Genomic DNA, 20,710 nt, shown 5'->3' on the forward strand with positions numbered 1-20,710 from the left:
TATCTCTTTGTTAATAAAAGCATTTTTTATTCAAATGTGTCCTCTCTGTCATGAATTACTTAGGAGTGATATTTTTCCTGAAAAAAAGTTTATATTTATTTTTCCATATTATCATTTTAATTTATAATTTGTTTTAGAGTCGTGGACTTCTGTAATATGTTAATTCTTTGAAGCATGCTAAGTTATCTTACATGGCTTACTGCATGAAATATTATTAGAAATGTCCTAAGTCTCCTTGAAGAACATGTTTTAGTCTATTGTTTTGGTTTGACTATGAGGCTAATTTTGCATTCATATTTTTAGTTATTCTAATTTTTTATTAATTCACTTATCATTTTTGGTTATAGTATTTAAAATCTCTACTATCATTGTGAATTTGTTATTTTTGTTATAATTTTCTGATTGTTTACCAATATTTATTTTCCAGTGACATTACTCCATGCCTATAAGTCCATTATTTTTTGGTTAATTGTTCTTTTTATGTTATTTATTGCCTACTTAAAAGTTTGGTCTTAAATTGTATTTGCCCGATAATGATATTCCAAAGCCAGATACTAGGTTTCTTCTTTTGATTAGTAGTACTGTGATACACTTTTTATTTCTTTATTTTTAATCTCTCTGTCTCTTTCTTTGCTGCTGTTTAAATGTGTCTTTTACACACCTAATAAAATTGGATTTTCAACATATATTCCTATATACTCTCTCTTTTCAAATTAATTTAAATATATTTTGGTCAATTATACACATTCAGACTTGTTTTCAAACTCGGTTGCTTTGTATGTTTCCCTCTCTCCCTTCTCTTTCTCTCTTTCTCTTTTTCTACCTTTGCATTATATTTTATTCCCTGAAATTATGAAGATATAAATTGACCTACAACTTTTCTAACAAATTTTATGAAAGTCAATGTTTCTACCACATTCGCAAATATGAGAGGTGTTTACATGTTTTGATTACACATTTAAAACACCTTCTTTTGTTATCATTATGATATAAAATTTTAATTTTCATTTTTCTCATTAAAGATAGCTATTACTTTTTATGAAGGCTCTAGTTGACTTTATTAGCATATTATTTAGTTATGTGGCCTTCATTTCCCCACACACCTTATTTCTGCATTTCTTTCTCTTGTCAATGTATATTCTTTAGCAACTCTTTTTAGTGAGGAACTGTGGGTGCTAAAGCCAAACAGTCTTGTTACATAGGAAAACATCTTTTTTTCCTTTCATTTCTGTTTGGCAGCTTATAGAATTCTGAGTTTTGGATATTATTCTGTGCTTCTTCTGACTTAGAGATTCTCTCACCTACTTTGTTTATATGTTTACTTCCTTTTATTCTTCTATTACCCCTCAGTTCAATGACAAACTCTTACCATCTTGCAGGAAGCCACCAGGAATTAAGAAAAGAAAAAAAGGAAGTGTCCAGAAACACATATAAGGTAAGCAAGGTGTTGTTGACACTGCAAATAATCAATTTATAGTGTCAATAGAGAGGACCAGAGCAGACGCTTCATATGGGGGTGCTTTAAGAATGGTGTGGCAGAAAGATTAGACAATTACTGAGCTAAAGATTCTGCTGAGGAAAGGTTAGGTGACTTGGTTCTGATTCCCAAGGGGCAAAGGAAGTCAGGAAAGGAGTGATTTCTCTGGTTATTTATTTCACTTATTATAACATCTTTTAGTACCTTACGTTGCAAAAATTCGATGCATAGGAAATTTGAATCCCTTCAATTTTGTTCTGACCTCAGCTCTGGCTCAGCACTTGCTTTCCATGGAGACAGTTCACTGGAAGGATGGCCTGACCATTCTATATGGGTTATTTTTTTCTCCACCAAATAGGTCCAGATTAGAAACACAGACTTTGATTTATTTTTTCAGTCTTGATGCTGCTTATCCTAGTGTGAAATAAATTCAACTGGATTTTGGGAAGATAGAGGGTTTTCCTCAACAATAAAAACTTAGTTTTCAATATTAGATATAACTATCCCTGTTATAGAAACAAACATATAAAACTTAAAAGAAAAAGAAATTCCTTAGCCATCTATTCAGCTCTGGCTCTGATATATCCAATATCTGGATATAACCTGGGATATTCTCTCTCCCTCTCTCTCTCTCTCTCTCTCTCACACACACACACACACACTCTCTCTCTCTCACTCTCTCTTTCCCCATCCATCCATCCATCCATCCCTCCATCAATCCATCCATCCATCCACCTCTCACTTCTTTATTTCTTCTGTATTCTTTTCCTATACTCTGATCCTTATACATCAGGAAGAAAGAGACAATTTATCCCATATTCTTTTGCAATGAAGTTATCTCCATGACCTACTACCAAATCATTAAGTCCCTCTTTGGTTGACCAAGGATATGGCCAAAGCTTTGTAATCACAGATTGTGAGTTATCACTAATTAGAGTGTTCTACTGAGACTCCTTCCTCCAGATTCTCTTTACTTGCTAGAGCAGAGAGCAACACTTATTGATATACTTGAGTAGTTGTTAATTTGTCTGCTAGAATTATATTTTCCTTTACAACATGATTAATACAAATGTAATTAAGAGTTTCTTTATATCTGTTTGTAGATTAACAAACAAACACCAATCAAGGAGAGTAGAGTGCTATAAAATCAACATTTTTTACAGTCAAAATACTGACTGATGAGTAACTAGAGAAAGAAAAATCATAAATGAGACACAGCTTAAACCATAGAATTATTTTTTTATAAATTTTCTGTCCTGTATCAATGACTTTAGAAAAGTTTAACTTCTTGATGCATCTATAATGAGGACTTAGAGATACCAGTTCATATAAGTTTGCTCTGGGCCGGATGAAGGAATTCAGATTTTATCATTTAATGACTGTATGGTTTTATAAATTACCAAACCTTTTCTGAATCTCATATTCTGTAAAATGGGAACACTAATGTTTAATTTCTAAGACAATTAGGGAAATGCAGGAAAATGGTATTTATGAGGGTGTATCTACAAATATAGAAAAAGTATTTAATCTATTCAACTCCTTAAATGCTATTTCTTTATTAAAGTAGATCAGAAAATTTAATTTTCAAATATGAAAACAAGCTTTTAACAAAGTTAAAACAAAACTAGAAATTGCATATTTAAAGAAAATAGTCACAAAGATCACGATTCATCTACCTGAAGCTGTTGTTTTGTCTTTGTTTTTCTTCCCTAAAGTTTTTGCTGCTTTCATACAACTGCTTTTGGCTTTAAACTAACACCTTTCAAATGATGTAAAGTAATGTGATGTGGAAATTACTAGAAAGCAAAAGGAATCAAACACACAGGAACAATTTTTATTCCTTTGAGAGAAGCAATTGCATAACTACAGATGGAAATTGCAAGAAGTCTTATTTACCAAGGCATTTTCCCTGTTCTTTCAAAATTGGAAATGAAATTACTGTAAAGAAAACTGTCAGAACCCATATATTTCACATGACCCAAGCACTATTGTTCTCTGTGTTCTTGCTCAAACATAAAGCATTCTCCACTGTTTTTAATTCCATTAATGAGGAGAAAGACATGCAAGTAAATGCCTGTTATAAGAAATAATAAACCTGTTCAGGCCACAAATGGGCTGGAGATAAAATATGACTTAAAACAAAGCATTTTCAGAGGATTTAAAGGACCTCATCTGGAAAGTGGGCTAACAATAGCAATAACTGCTTCATTCTCTGGTGAGAATGACCTGAAATGAAATGTGTACATATATCGTAAGGAACTAATTTGAGCTAGATTGTGTATAGTGGTTCTCATTTGAAGTCATGTTTTTTTTTTTCATTTCAGTGAAGGTTTTATTTATTTATTTTTAATTTAATTTAATTTTATTATGTTATGTTAGTCACCATACCATACATCATTAGTTTTTGATGTAGTGAAGTTGTATCGTTTTATAGTCCATGTTTAGATGACTCCAAGGCCAGCATGAACTTTAGTTCTTCCTGAGATAATCTAATATTGACCCCCTATATTAGTTGCTTAACAGTGTTTTGGGAATGGCTCACATTATCTCCCCTGCTAGAGACTGACAGAGACAGTAATACTTGCTGATTAAGAGCTCTGATTCTAGGGCTCAGTTGCTTGTGTTCAATCCATGTGACCCTGGGCAACTCATTTACATTTCTGTGCCTCAGTTTCTTCATCTGTATAATGAACAATAATAATGTCTCCCATCTTATAGGGTCTTTGTAAGGATTAAATGAATTATACATAAAAATAACTTAGAACAATATCTGGCACAAATAAACACTTAAAAACGGCTATGGTTAGTCCTAGGCCTGATGCACTTGTAACTTAGAATCTCTAGTTTATAGTTTGTACTTGGGTATGCCAGACCAGCAGTTTATTTCATAGACATACTGGCTATATATAACAGTTGATAATGACCTTGGGAGCAAAGGACTACCCACCCTCACCCCTAGAAAGGGCCCAGTTTGAGCTTCTGGGTCCTTGGGTAGAAACTGACATGAGTCTCTTCCACTCAACAGCTGTTTGCATATATATTCCTCTCTTCATACAATTAAGTTGTTGTAACCTTTACAGAAAAAAGGGACATGCATCATTTGTATCTTTTTTTTTTTAAGATTTTATTTATTTACTTGAGAGAGAGAGAGAGAGAGCAGGGTCAGAGGGAGAAGCAGACTCCCCGCTGAGCAGGGAGTCCGATGTGGGACTCGATCCCGAGACTCCAGGACCATGACCTGAGCCGAAGGCAGTCGCTTAACCAACTGAGCCACCCAGGCGCCCTGTATCTTTTTAAATCAATGCTAGACAATTTATCACATTTATCACAATCAACCTAGTGACCATTGCACAGGGACTATGAGCCTTCATATTCATATTCATTTTGGGGAATAGATGATTTAGAACATGGATACAGGATTAATGGTATAGGTGTCCCAAATATTCCCAGATTCCATTGCTTTTCAGTGGTAGAAATATCTATTCTTATCCTTAGTTTATTAATAAAAACAGTTAATCTGACCATGTTGTACTTCATAAAACTCCATGATGACTCTCCAGCACCCTTAAGATAAAGAATATTTTTTTTGATGTAGTGTTCCATGATTCATTGTTTGTATATAACACCGAGTGCTCCATGTAGTACATGCCCTCTTTAATACCTGTCATGAGGCTAACCTATCCCCCACCCCTCCCTTCTAGAACCCTCAGTTTGTTTCTCACAGTCCATAGTCTCGCGTGGTTCATCTCCCCCTCTGAGTTTCCCCCCTTTATTCTTCCCTTACTGCTATCTTCTTCTTTTCTTTTTTTTAACATATAATGTATTATTTGTTTCAGAAGTACAGATCTGTGATTCATCAGTCTTACACAATTCACAGCGCTCAACATAACACATACCCTCCCCAGTGTTTATCACACAGCCACCCTATCCCTCCCACTCCCCGCCCCTCCAGCAACCCTCAGTTTGTTTCCTCAGATTAAGAATTCCTCATATCAGTGAGGTCATATGATACATGTCTTTCTCTGATTGACTTATTTCGTTCAGCATAATAACCTCCAGTTCCATCCGTGTTGTTGCAAATGGCAAGATTTCATTCCTTTTGATGGCTACATAATATTCCATTGTGTGTGTGTGTGTGTGTGTGTGTGTGTGTGTGTGTGTGTGTGTGTATACCACATCTTCTTTATCCATTCATCTGTCAATGGACATCTTGGCTCTTTCCATAGTTTGGCTATTGTGGACATTGCTGTTATAAACATTGGGGTGCATGTACCCCTTTGGGTCCCTACCTTTGTATCATTGGGGTAAATACCCAGTAGTGCAATTCCTGGGTTGTAGGGTAGCTCTATTTTCAACTTCTTGAGGAACTTCCATACTGTTTTCCAGAGTGGCTGCACCAGCTTGCATTCCCACCAACAGTGTAAGAGGGTTCCCTTTTCTCCGCATCCCTGCCAACATCTGTCATTTCCTGACTCGTTAATTTTAGCCATTCTGACTAGTGTGAGGTGGTATCTCATTGAGGTTTTGATTTGGATTTCCCTGATGCCAAGTGATGTTGAGCACTTTTTCATGTGTCTGTTGGCCATTTGGATGTCTTCTTTGGAAAAATGTCTGTTCATGTCAAGAACAACATTTTTAACATATGCACCTGCCTAGCTTCTGACTTACTACATACCAGTGTCTCTTATTCTATCCACACTGCTCTTTTTTTAAATCCTTGAATGTGCCATAAAGTTTATGTCAACTGAATACAATACAATAAACACATATCATTTTCTTCTTCTTTCTTTCAGTTAGGCAGAAACCTAACTAAAAGTAAAAACAAATGTAAACTCATTGTCTTTTATAAAAGACACAACTGGGTCAGAATTCAAATGACATTACCTGGAGTCTTCAACTTCCTCTCTCTTGGCTCTGCTTTGTTCTAGGTTGTCTTCCCTTTCAAGTAGGTTCAGGCAGAGGTGGTCAAGAATCACCTCAGGTTTACATCTTCACAGCTAGCAATATCAAAAACTCCCTTTCTCTCCTGTTCTCCAGGACGGCCTGAGGCCTGAATAGCCCTGTGGAACAATCAAAAGGAAATGCCTGGGGAAATGGGTTCTCTGATTTGCCAAACAAAGATCAATGTGTCACCCATGTGACAAAGAACGAGGTGGCCCAGCTCTATCCAAATCAGATGGAAACAGGCTGTGTTGCCACACTAATAGAAAAAGATGTTGAACAGGAAAAAGCAGCTTATCCATCATTTCTATCTTTCTCTTCTTGTTTCTCTCATGCTTTCGTTCAATTGCACTTGCCCATTCCTGAAGTTTGGTGTAGCATAATTTTTTAACTAATTTTTAAAAAATATTTTTTTGGGATGGGAGGTGGTGGGGGGATGGGGTGACTGGATGATGGTACATAGTAAGGAGGGCATGTGATGTGATGAGCACTGGGTGTTATATGCAACTAATGAATCATTGAATATTACATCAAAAACTAATTATGTACTATATATTGGTTAATTAAACTTAAATAAATAAATAAAATATGTTTGGGGGGGCGCCTGGGTGGCACAGTCAGTTAAGCATTGGACTCTTGGTTTCAGCTCAGGTTGTGACCTCAGCATCATGAGATGGAGCCCCATGTGGGGCTGCACACTCAGCATAGAGTCTGCTTGAGATTCTCTCTCCCTCTCTCCCCCCTACTCTCGCCCTTCCCCCGCTCCTGTGTGTGTATGCACATGTATGCTCTCTTTTGCTCTCTCAAATAAATAAATCTTTAAAAAGAAGTAAAATAAAAATATTTTTGTCTTCATTTGACCAAGTTGAACAGATAATATTGTTAAGTGGAGGGTCAGACTTCTGAATTCATTATTCTTAACTTTCCATAAAATACTTAGGACAATGTTTCCTAGTCTGATTTTTATTCTGTCCCTGATATGCCATTAAGCACTATAATTTCTTTGTATTTATTTTCAAATTCCCCATTTTGAAAATATTTTATTTTTATTTATTACTAATTATTTATTTAATTAATATTTATTAAGCATTTACTTTATGGCTAGCACTGAGATCAGTATTTTCTCCTTTATATGTATATAAAAGATATACCTAAAACTATATATCTCTATGTATTTTTTAGTCCTTACAACAACCTAACAAGAACAAGAAGCAATATTTTTCCAAGTTTATAGCTAGAGAGACTGTGAGACTGTTCTGGAAAAGGAACAGAGAAAAAAATTAAGGAAAATAAGGGACATATTCCTGGTGATGGAGATAGGTTTTCTGATCCAGAAACATACTTACTTATGTTAAAAACATCTTCTGGAAAAAAAAAAAAAAACCTTCATTATTTCCACCCATCAATACCAAATGTCACAAATCTCCATCCAATGTCAATCACAACCCTAAGTAATGAACACACAAACACGAAACAAACACAGTGCCTTATCTCAGGAGGCTTGTGGTCTCATGGAAGTGTCGCGTTGGTATGCATGTGCATGACTCCAAGACAGAAGAATATGTACCGCAGGAACACTGAAGAAAACATCTATAGAATTCTTAGAATTTTACAGGATATGCTATCACTGTTACCATTCTTTACCATTTTTCCATCGGCTGTCAAAGGTTTCTTGACGTGGACAGAATATAAAGAGTCGCCATAGTTTTTCTAAAATATATAGTTTGGTGGGAAAGGGAAAAGATGGCAGAGGAGTAGGAACCCTATTCCAACCGGTTCCCAGACCTGAGCTGGATACCTACCAGCCCACTCTGAACACCCATGCAATCAGCCTGAGACATAAGAAGATATAGCTGGAAATCTACAAACAGAATATCGCAGGTAGTTGGTTTTGAGGTATGAAGCGGGGAGCAATGATTCTGTGGTCAGATATTGGAAGATAAATGGAAGGGGGAGGGAGCCTTCGGGATCCTGCACCACTGGTGCACAAAAGCTTCCTGCGCTGGGGACGGGACACAGACTTGCAGACTGGTAGCGGCAGGGAAAGGACTTTAGGGCAGCCCCTGGTTGGAAACCCAGAGCGATGGGGCCACATGTGCGAATTGGGAGTGGCTGGCAGTTTTAGAAGCAAAAAGGGCAGAGACGTGCCCCAACCTGGAGGCGAGGACTGGGAGCGCTGCTGAGGGGCACACAACCCAGGATGCTGCAGTTTATAGCAGCACAGACAGAAATGTTGATAGTGTGGCCTGGAGAGCTCACTGAAGAACAGACTGCGATCTCTCTGCTCTGAGGCAGAAGGTTGGAAACAATCTCTTCTGCTCTGACTCTTGGAAGAGACATGGAAAGCTACCAGGGAAAGCCACCAGAGAACAAAAGCCCCCCCCAAAACCGGTTTTCACTGAGCCCATCCCCCACCACGGGGGCAGGGCAACTCTGCCCAAACAGAGTTGCCTGAGTAACAGCATGGCAGGCCACTCCCCCAGAAGACAGGCTGGGAGAACAAGAAGCTGACAACCCTAAGGTCCCTATAAAACAGGTGCATCTTGCTTGGGCTGTGGTCAGTAATTTGGACTTTGTACATTCCTTCAACCACCCCTCAACAGAATGACTAAGAGGAGGAACCCCCAAAATAGGAAAGACTCAGAGACTGTGACTTCTGCCACAGATTTACAAATGGATACAGATATAACCAAGATGTTGGAAATGAACTTCAGGGTAACAGTTATGAAGATGATAGCTAGAATGGAGAAATCAATTAATGGCAACATAGAGTCTCTAAGGGCAGAAATGAAAGCTGAACTGGCAGAACTTAAAAATGCTATCAGTGAGATCCAGTATAATCTAGATAATCTAACAGCTAAGGCAAATGAGGCAGAAGAACGAATTCGTAATCTAGAAGACAAATTGATAGAAAAGAAGGAAAAAGAGAAGGCCTGGGAGAAACAGCTCAAAATCCATGAAAACAGAATTGGAGAAATAAGTGACACCATAAAACATTCCAGTGTTAGAATTATTGGGATCCCGAGGGGGTAGAGGGAGAGAGAGGACTAGAAAATATATTTGAGCAAAATTGTAGCTGAGAACTTCCCTAATCTGGGGAATGAAACAAACATTCATGTCCTAGAGGCAGAGAGGACCCCTTCCAAGATCAAGGAAAACAGGCCAATGCCCCGGCACATAATAGTAAAACTCGCAAATCTTAGAACCAAGGAAACCATCTTAAGGGCAGTTGTGGGAAGAGATTCCTTACATACAGAGGGAGGAACATCAGAATAATGTCAGACCTATCCACAGAGACCCAGCAAGCCAAAAAGGGCTGGCAAGACATATTCAGGGTACTAAATGAGAAGAACATGCAGCCAATAATACTTTATCCAACAAGGCTGTCATTTAGAATGGATGAAAAAATGCAGAGCTTCCAAGACCGGCAGAAATTGAAAGAATATGTGACCACTAAACTGGCCCTGCAAGAAATATTAAGGGAGGGTTCTATAAAAGGAGAAAGACCCCAAGAGTGATATAGAACAGAAACTTACAGAGACAATCTATAGAAACAAGGATTTCAGAAGCAACATGATGACCATAAATTCATATCTTTCAATAATCACTCTCAATGTGAATGGCCTAAATGCTCCCATAAAATGGCATAGGGTTGCAGATTGGATAAAAAGACAGGACCTATCCATATGCTGTCTACAGAGACTCACTTTGAACCTAAAGATACATCCAGACTGAAAGTGAAGGGATGGAGATCCATCTTCCATGACAACGGACCTCAAAAGAAAGCTGGGGTAGCAATTCTTATATCAGACAAATTAGATTCTAAGCTAAAGACTGTAGATAGAGACACAGAAGGACACTATCATTCTTGAAGGGTCTATCCAACAAGAAGATTTAACAATTGTAAATATCTATGCTCCCAACATGGGAGCAGCCAACTGTTAACCAAAATAAAGAGTCATATTGATAATACATTAATTATAGGAAACCTCAGTACTCCACTCTCAGCAATAGACAGATCATCTAAGCAGAAAATCAAAAAAGAAACAAGATCTTTGAATGACACACTGGACCAGATGGACCTCATAGATATATACAGAACATTCCACCCTAAAACAACAGAATACTCATTCTTCTCAAGCGCACATGGAACTTTCTCCAGAATAGACCACATACTGGGTCACAAATCAGGCCTCAACTGATACCAAAAAAATTGAGATTATTCCCTGCATATTCTCAGACCAAAATGCTTTAAAACTGGAACTCAATCACAAGAAAAAGTTTGGAGGAAATTCAAACACTTGGAAGCTAAAGACCACTCTGCTCAAGAATGGGTCAACCAGGAAATCAAAAAAGAACTTAAACAATTCATGGAAACCAATGAGAATGAAAACACATCTGTCCAAAACCTATGAGATACTGCAAAGGCAGTCCTAAGGGGGAAGTACATGGAGGGAGCCTTCGGGATCCTGCACTGCTGGAGCCTCATTCAAAAAAATAGAAAAATCCCAGATTCACCAACTACCGTTACCTTAAGGAACTGGAGAAAAAGCAGCAAATGATGCCTAAGCCAAGCATTAGAAGAGAAATAATTAAGATTAGAGCAGAGATCAATGAATTAAAAACCAGAAACACAGTAGTTCAAATAACGAAATTAGAAGCCGGTTCTTTGAAAGAATTAACACGATCAATAAACCACTGGCCAGACTTATCCAAAAGAAAAGAGAAAGGACCAAAATTAATAAAATTATGAATGAAAGGGGAGAGATCATGACTAACACCAAGGAAATAGAAACAGTTATTAGAAATTAAAAAGAAATTATTATCAACAACTACATGCCAACAAATTAAGTAACCTGGAAGGAATGGAGGCCTTCCTGGAAACCTATAAACTACCAAGACTGAAACAGGAAGAAATTGACAACCTGAATAGGCCAAGAACCAGTAAGGAGATTGAAGCAGTGATCAAACACCTCCCAAAAAACAAGAGTCCAGGGCCTGATGGATTCCCTGGGGAATTCTACCAAACATTCAAAGAAGAAATAATACCTATTCTCCTGAAGCTGTTTCAAAAAATAAAAACAGAAGGAAAGCCTCCAGACTCATTCTATGATGCCAGCATTACCTTAATCCCAAACCAGGCAAAGACCCCATCAAAAAGGAGAATTTCAGGCCAATATCCTTGATGAATATGGATTCCAAACTTCTCAAAAAATCCTAGCTAATAGGATCCAACAATACATTAAAAAGATTATCCACCACCACCAAGTGGGATTTATCCCCAGGATGCAAGGGTGGTTCAACATTCGCAAGTCAATCATGTGATAGACCACATTAATAAGAGGAGAGAAAAGAACCATATGGTCCTCTCAATTGATGCAGAAAAAACATTTGACAAAATACAGCATCCTTTCCTGATTAAAGCTCTTCAGAGTATAGGGATAGAGGGAATATTCCTCAAGTTCATAAAATCTATCTATGAAAAACCTACAGTGAATATCATCTTCAATGGGGAAAAGATGAGAGCCTTTCCTTAAAATCAGGAACACATCAAGGATGCCCATTCTCGCCACTATTGTTTAACATAGTACTAGTCCTAGCAACAGCAATCAGACAACAATAACAAAAATAAAATGTATTCACATTAGCAAAGAAGAAGTCAAACTGTCTCTGTTTACAAATGACATGATACTTTATGTGGAAAACCCAAAAGATTCCACCCCCACAATTACTAGAACCCATACAGCAATTCAGTATTGTAGCAGAATACAACATCAATGCACAGAAATCAGTTGTTTTTTATACACTAACAATGTAACTGTAGAAAGAGAAATTAAAGAATCGATTCCATTTACAACAGCACCAAAAACCATAAGATACCTCAGAATAAACCTAACCAAAGAGGTAAAGGATCTATACTCTAGGAAATACAGAACACTCATGAAAGATATTGAAGAAGACACAAAAGGATGGAAAAACATTCCCTACTCATGGATTGGAAGAATAAACATTGTTAAAATGTCTATGCTACCCAGAGCAATCTGTACCTTCAACACCAACCCGATCAAAATTCCAATGACATTTTTCAAAGTGCTGGAACAAACAATCCTAAAATTTGTATGGAATCTGAAAAGACACCGAATCACCAAGGAAATGTTGAAAAAGAAAAACAAGGCTGGGGTATCACGTGGCCTGATTTCAAGCTATATTACAAAGCAGTGAACCCCAAGACAGCATAGTACTGGCACAAAAACAGACATATAGACCAATGGAACAGAATAAAGAGCCTAGATATGGACCCTCAACTCTAGGTCAACTAATCTTGACAAAGCAGGAAAAATATGCAATGGAAAAAATATCTTCAGTAAATACTGCTGGGAAAATTGGACAGCTATATACAGAAGAATGAAACTCAACCATTCTCTAACACCATACACAAAGATAAACTCAAAATGGATGAAAGGCCTCAATGTGAGACAGGAATCCATCAAAATCCTAGAGGAGAACATAGGCAGTAACCTCTTTGACATCAGCCACAGCAACTTCTTTCAAGATACATCTCCAAAGGCAAGTGAAACAAAAGGGAAAATGAACTTTTGGGACTTCATCAAGATAAAAAGCTTCTGCACAGCGAAGGAAACAGTCAACAAAACAAAGAGGCAACCCACGGGATAGGAGAAGATATTTGCAAATGACACTACAGACAAAGGGCTGATATCCAAGATCTATAAAGAACTTCTCAAACTCAACAACCAAAATCGAATAATCAAGTCAAAAAAATGGGCAGAAAACATGAACAGACACTTCTCCAAAATAGACATACAAATGGCTTACAGACACATGAAAAAATGAAATTCAAATCAAAGCCACATTGAGATACCACCTTACACCAGTTAGAATGGCAAAAATTGACAAGGCAAGAAACAACAAATGTTGGGAGGTTGTGGAGAAAGGAGAACCCTCTTACACTGTTGGTGGGAATGCAAGTTGGTACAGCCACTTTGGAAAACAGTGTGGAGGTTCCTCAGAAGGTTAAAATAGAGCTACCTTACAACCCAGCAATTGCACTCCCGGGTATTTACCCCAAAGACACAGATGTAGTGAAAAGAAGGGCCATATTCACCCCAATGTTCATAACAGCAATGTCCACAAAACTGTGGAAAGAGCCAAGATGCCGTTCAACAGATGAATGGATAAAGAAGATGTGGTCCACATATACAATGGCATATTACTCAGCCATCAGAAAAGATGAATACCCAACTTTGCATCAACATGGATGGGACTGGAGGAGATTATGCTAAGTGAAATAAGTTAAGCAGAGAAGGTCAATTATCATTTGTTTCACTTATTTGTGTAACATAAAGAATAGCATGGAGGACATTAGGAGAAGGAAGGGAAAAATGAAGGGGGAGAAATCAGAGGGGGAGATAAACCATGAGAGACTATGGACTCTGAGAAACAAACTGAAGGTTTTCAGAAGGGAGGGGGGTGGGGATGGGGAGTGGATTAGCCTGGTGGTGGGTATTAAGGAGGGCACATATTGCATGGAGCACTGGGTATTATACGAAAACAATGAATCATGGAACACTACATCAAAAACTAATGAGGTACTGTATGGTGACTAAAATAACATAATAAAATAAAATAAAATTTATAAAAATTAAATATATAGTTTATTTACTAGGACATTTTTAGCATGGCATCTAATCTAACATCCAGATAGTTATAAAATGTCAATGTCAGGAATATTTTGATAAAGTTGTTTATTTTTTAGTAGATTACTGTTATCAAAATAACCTCAAAGTTTCATATTAATATAATTATTATTTATTTTTTAGAATGAGAATCAACATAAAACAAAAGAGAAAAGGTTCAAAATCTTGTTCTATGAATTTCTACATGAAGTTTAAGTAAAAGGTCAATGTTTAAGGTCTTCAGAGGCATGGAAGACTCATCATTATCAATTTCTCCTGACACATGTAATTTCAACACCACAACCCCACATGCATTATATGCTTTATAAACTTCTTACTGTTCTACAAACACAGAATGATTTTATATTTGTCTACCTTTACAAAAAAATGATTTCATATTATTCCATGTTATTACCCTGTGTTAACTTCTGAGACTTCTATCCAGGTTTTGGATTACTGATTTACCCCAAATGCAATGAGTACCTATGAGAAAAAGACTATCTTATAGAGCCCTGAATGCTATAGCATGACACTATTAAATAAAACAAAGAATTATGAAAAGAATTTAGAGGAACAAATCTTGGTTGAGAAATAAAGCTTGATCATGGCTTTCCATATTTCTCCTCCCCCTATTCTCCCTTTTCTGCCTCAGATTCACCTTTCAAAAATTGAAATCTCAAATATCCAAGGCTTAAAAATCTTTATTATACTCTCATATAGAATTCATTATAGATTGCCTTGTATTAATGCATATATTTTATGTATACTTATTAGGAAATACTTCTTTTTTTAAAAAAAAGATTTATTTATTTATTTGAGAGAGAGAGGATTGAGTGGGGGAAGGGGCAGAGGGGGAGAAGAAGACTCTGCTTTGAGCACAGAGTCCAACATGGGGCTCAACTCTACAACCCTGAGATTATGACCCCAGTGGAATCCAAGAGTCAGATGCCCAACCGCCTGAGCCACCCAGGCATCCCTAGGAAATACATTTCTTAAGAATTGGTATGCTGTCTTCTTTAGGCAAAATTTTCTTTGAAATAATTTTAAATTTGCTGAAAAGTTGCAAAGACACTGGTATATTCCTTTTTTTAATCTTTATATCTACAACACTACTTAACACAATGCCTTAGGTGCTCAATAAATATTTTCTATTCAAACATCAATTTTATGTCAAGACCCAGTGATTCTGTTAGTTTGTTTCATGAAGAAAGGATTTAGAACTGTGTTTACATAGTTGCCCTGCTTAATGATATCCTTTCTATTATTATTGTGATCATTATTACTGATTGTAATACTAGGAAATACTCATACCCATTCTGCTCTTATAGGAAGGACATAGAAAATAGAAAGTAAACAGAATCAGCACCATAATATTGACTTTGGTTTGTTATGGATTCTGGATCAGAAACTCACAGTAGGAGGGAGAATATTATTGGTTTTTGCTTAATGGAAGATATTTATCAGAAAAAAAAGATCATCTGAGAAATTAGAATGATACAATAATAAATATAGAATGGGCTCTAGATATTATTCAGTCCACCTCTCATACTTTACATATAAAGAAATCAGTTTAGACATGATCAGTAATTTATAAAAATTACAATGAAGCCAATAAGTAGGAGTGTTGGAAATAAACCATGACCTCTAAGTCCAGAACTTTTCCCCCTATACTAAAATGAACAGTATATTGCTAACTGCATAGGCAGTTCTTCTTTACTGACTGTTCTTTTGATGAGAATGTGGATTTCATCTCTTTAAATGCACCACTGAATGTTATGAGAATCAACCATAGAGAGTGGCAACATCATGGGTCTAGGTTTCAATGCCTGACATTCCTAGATTTGAATTCTGCTTGTCACTTTTTTTTAGTGATGTGATTATTACAAAATTAATCTAACAAAGTCTTAGTTTTCCAAGGAATATATAATAGAAATGTAAGCTTACTCTGAGGAACAAACCAATTCTTTGTTTAAAGTATCTTTAGAGCCTGGCTCTAAATAGGTGATCAGTAAGTATTGCTTCCTCTCTCTACCACTCTCGTAGAGAGGGAAACTTTTTCTAGGAGACAGGAAAGTGTTAGAAAAAGGCCTGGATGTTGGAGTCTGACTGTGTACTAATCTCAACTCTTCCAATGCTGTATGTATAACGAATGCTTCTTGACATTTGAGTTCATCAACTGTTCAGCAGGGATAATACCTGTTTCATGTGATGTTATGAAAATTGAATGCCTGGCATATAGTAAGCATAAAGTAATTGGGCTTTATAATTTTTCTATTTCCTTTATTAGCTACCATTTGAAGCAAAATGAGATTTTACTGACTTTTTTTAATTTTTAAAATGAGCTAAATTTTGTTATGAAAATATTTTTTTAATTATCAACTTTGTTGATTTCCAGAGAATAAAGACAATGCAACAGAAAATGTCTATCTATAGCTCTTTATACACTTGTTTCTAAGAAAAAAACTACAATTAAAAAGTCCTAATAAAAATATTTGCCAGAAAAAATACTTTATAAGCAATGTAGGTAATATCTCTTAGAATGTAACAGCAATGACTATTATTCTCATTTATATAAATATAAGTAATAATAATGAGGAGAAGGAACATAACAATAGCTTATGCTATAGTAAGTGCTTTATATATATTATCTTAAATTCTCACAATAACTTTCTGTATTATTATCTTCATATCAAAGTGGAGGAAACAAGGTTTCTAGGGAAGTTAAATTATAACATGCCCGGGTTGACACATTTATTAAAGTATGGACTCCAGATATGGTTGCCATCAAAGACCTTTTTCTTTCCAGAAATTTTATAACTCTTGACTTCTAATATCTGAAACACTCTATTTTCCTGTAATGAAGATAAGATATAGTAATTTAAAAAAAATAGAAGTCTAGGAAAATTAAGGATATGAAAAGAGCAATACTGTACCCAAATATTCCTTCCCAAATTACTGGCTTGCTATTCAATAGACAATAACATGTACAAATACCTATACACCCATAGTTGATCATTTTGGTTGACTTCAATAGAAATTAGAATAAACCATGTCCAAGCTCTCCTCTCCTGGACACTAGACTTGTAATTAATGTCCCTACTTTTTCCACCAGAACTAATTAAATTTTGTTAATTAGAAATTGAAATCAAAGTGGTAATGTGAAAATAATATGCTTATACTATCACAGAATTTATAAACATCAGATCAATTACATTCAACATGAACTAAAAATTGTGGATATTTTCTGCAGGTGGAAGTTTTGTATAGAATATTAATTTCTCTTCACAGTTTTTAACAAAATCAAACCTACTTTCATGTCCTCTACATCTGGGAAACTGTTCTAGCCTCTATACACATCCCTTCTGTACAGTTTGGAAGCATGGATGGACACCATGATGGACAGCAATGTGGAAGTTGAGCCTCAAGGCTGAGTTTCAGTCCAAGGTCCACCTCTTACTAATTATGTAAACTTCAGAAAGAATACTCATCATTCTCATCCTCAGACTTTTCCTCATCTGTAAAATGAGGATAGTTTTTCAGCCCTACTTTAAGATCCGTTGGAAGATCTCAATGAGAAAATGTATTTGAGAATACTCACTTGCAAAGTGTAAAAGGCAAATGAAAAGAGCCTGATATCCAGGGTATGTAAGTGTGTTTGAGTGCATTTGGGCCAAAATTTACCATTGTTGCAAGTGCTTATGACCTACTCTTTCAAGTCTTCCCTTCCTGAAAGACTTTTTTTTGTTGTTTGTTTGTTTGTTTTCCTTTCAGTGGTGAATGTTCTCCTCTCTGGAGTTCTTGCCTCCCTCCCTGCATCACTCTCTACCCCTCCTTCCTTCCTTCTCTTGTTTTGCCTTCTACATACATAGCCTTTCACATAACTGTGTCTTTTTTATTTTTATTTTTTTTAGAGGTGGGGAGGGGCAGAGGGCGAGAGAGAGAGACTCTCAAGTGGCTCCATGCGCAGCACAAAGCCTGCTTCAGGGCTCAGTCTCACAACCCTGAGCCAAAATCAAGAGTCGGACGCTTAACCCAATGAGCCACGCAGGAGCCCCATGTCTTTTCTAATTATAATCATAACAACAACAGCAACACTGATGGTAAGGGTAATACCTAGTGTTTTCTAAATACTCATTATGTGTCAGCCATAGTTCAAAGTACTTTACATTCTTTATTTTGATTAATATTCACTGTATCTTCATTAAGATAATAGTATTACCATACACAGCACAGAGACTTTCCCCTCCATTCATCCCATCCGTTGCTTATGGGTTTTTCTCAGAATAATTCTCCCTCTCTTCTTTTCTCTCCCTCCTATCTCTTTCCTCCATGCCATCTCCTGCTGAACCTTTATCAAGTCTGCTTCTCCTAACTGAGCATTACTTTCATGCTACTATACAAGTTCCACAGACCACAGTAAATCTATTGTTCTATAATTCACTTCATTCCTGATTCCTGCTGATTAGAAGCAGTAAAAAACTAATTTTCTTTAGGAAGATCACCATTAAGGAAGGAGTGAAATCACTTCCTACAAGATTCCTCTGTAAGATCTGCTCTCCCAGGAGGGAGAACCCAATGATGACACTGGTAAGTTTGTTGATGTAAATTCCTTGTGGCATTTTAATATTTGTTCTAATGGTAGAAAAATGAGATTTGAATAAGAGTCATCACTTTGTCTCCACCACCACCATCATGAAACAATAACTGTCATGTACACACCATTTCGTAATTTAAATTATATTTCTTCATGTAAGCTCATTTTGGTCTGACTTAGCCAATTTGGAAATCCATATGAACAGCTTTTTTTCCATATAATCATGCATGCATTTATATATTTTAATTCATGGCAACTGGGAATGCTAAGGGGAAATGTGATCTTACTCGTGAGGGTGAGCTACTACAGTGGTTTAGTGAGAGGTAGGAAAGAAAAAAAAAGGAAACAAATATTGATTGTGTGATTGTGTTTGCTTTGCTCAAGGTAAAGTCCTAGGTATTTCACATACAGCTCAAAATCAGAAAGCCTACTTTTCAATGAGGTTCTTGAATCAGGGTCAGTTTGGTTTACTAACTTGCTCATGGGCCAAGGGTACAGCCAGAATTAGAGCACAGGCTTTTGATTTTTCAAGGCCAACATGCTTTCTGCTACACTTAGTGGCTTCATTTCCTTTTGGGAATGAAGGTTATGTTGTAGACATACAAAGTCATGTTCTTATCATTCACAGGTAATTCCTTGGTTTTCTTGGGCAATTTTGAACATAGTTCTGACTCTTGGGACATTTCCCTGCAATTTAGGAAAGCAAAAAGATAATTTCTTAGATTGTATCTTAGCTATTCCAAAGTTAATATAATTTTAAATTTTTTTCTGAGTTTTAATCAGAGGATGATTTTAGCCCCTGAGAAAATCTGATTTAATAATAAGTCAAAATGGTAATAAAATGTAATTTCACCATCTTAGATATGAAAGACATTAACGGGACTTTTTGATCAATCCAGGCCTTTTCTCAAAATTTGGGTACTGTGAAAACATTCCTTAAATCAATTGAACCATTTAATTCCTGGTGTTCTCATCTTTCTCTTACACTTGATGATTCTGCCTGTCTTCAATAACTGCAGATTGCAAATCATTTTAATGTTTATTTCTTCAACTGACTTTCCTCTCAGATGTGAATAATTTATCTACACTTCTTTCTGTGAGTCTTAAGTGCCAAATCCTATTGTATGAAATGCTAATGTAATCTAGATTATTTTTGTGCAAAAAGAAGGGAGAATAAAGTGAATTCACCTTTTAAAAAATATACTGCCTTCACTGAATTTTATATGGAAAAGAGAAAGAGGAATTAGTTAATTGGTCCAAGGTAATATAACTTTAAATTTTTTTTGAGTTCCCATCAGAGAATGATTTTAGGGGTTTTTTTTGTTTATTTTTGTTTATTAAATACTACCTATTAAACTTCTATGGCTGTGGTACTTGGATGGTTCAGTCGGGTAAGCATCTGCCTTCTGCTCAGGTCATGATCCCGGAGTCCTGGGACCAAGCCCCTGCATCAGGCTCCCTGCTCCATGGGAGCCTGCTTCTCCCTCTCCCTCTGCCTGCCAGTCCCCCTGCTTGTGCTCTCTCCCTCTCTAATATATGAATAAAATCCTAAAAACAACAACAACAAAAAACAAATCTTCTACAGCATGTTTGTATTTATGTTATGTTATGGACCATAAATATAAACAAAAATTACTTTCACATTATAGATAAAATGGTACCTTTCCAAAATATCAGAATGATTATATCATGAAATAAAATAGTTGAGTTAGAAGATATTTGAAGACATAAAGATAATAATGAAATGTAGCTTGGCTTAATAAAAAGTTACAGATAATGGATATGTTATTAGTTTTTCCTTTGCAATCAATCCCCAAATTCTGGTATTTCTGCATATTTTGAAAAGAATCTTACTTGTAGACACCAACCACTTTGGGACCATTGGAAAGAAAGAATACCTACCAGAATTAGAGGGAAGTGATGTATTTCTAAATGGTGGCATACCATAATTTACAAAGGCTTCTTCCCAAGGCCTGATGTATTCTTGCTTGACAACTGGTGAAG

Source organism: Callorhinus ursinus, unplaced genomic scaffold (assembly GCF_003265705.2).
Source record: "Callorhinus ursinus isolate GAN/ISIS: 27379988/994484 unplaced genomic scaffold, GSC_fseal_2.0 scaffold35, whole genome shotgun sequence".
Classification (NCBI taxonomy): Eukaryota; Metazoa; Chordata; class Mammalia; order Carnivora; family Otariidae; genus Callorhinus; species Callorhinus ursinus.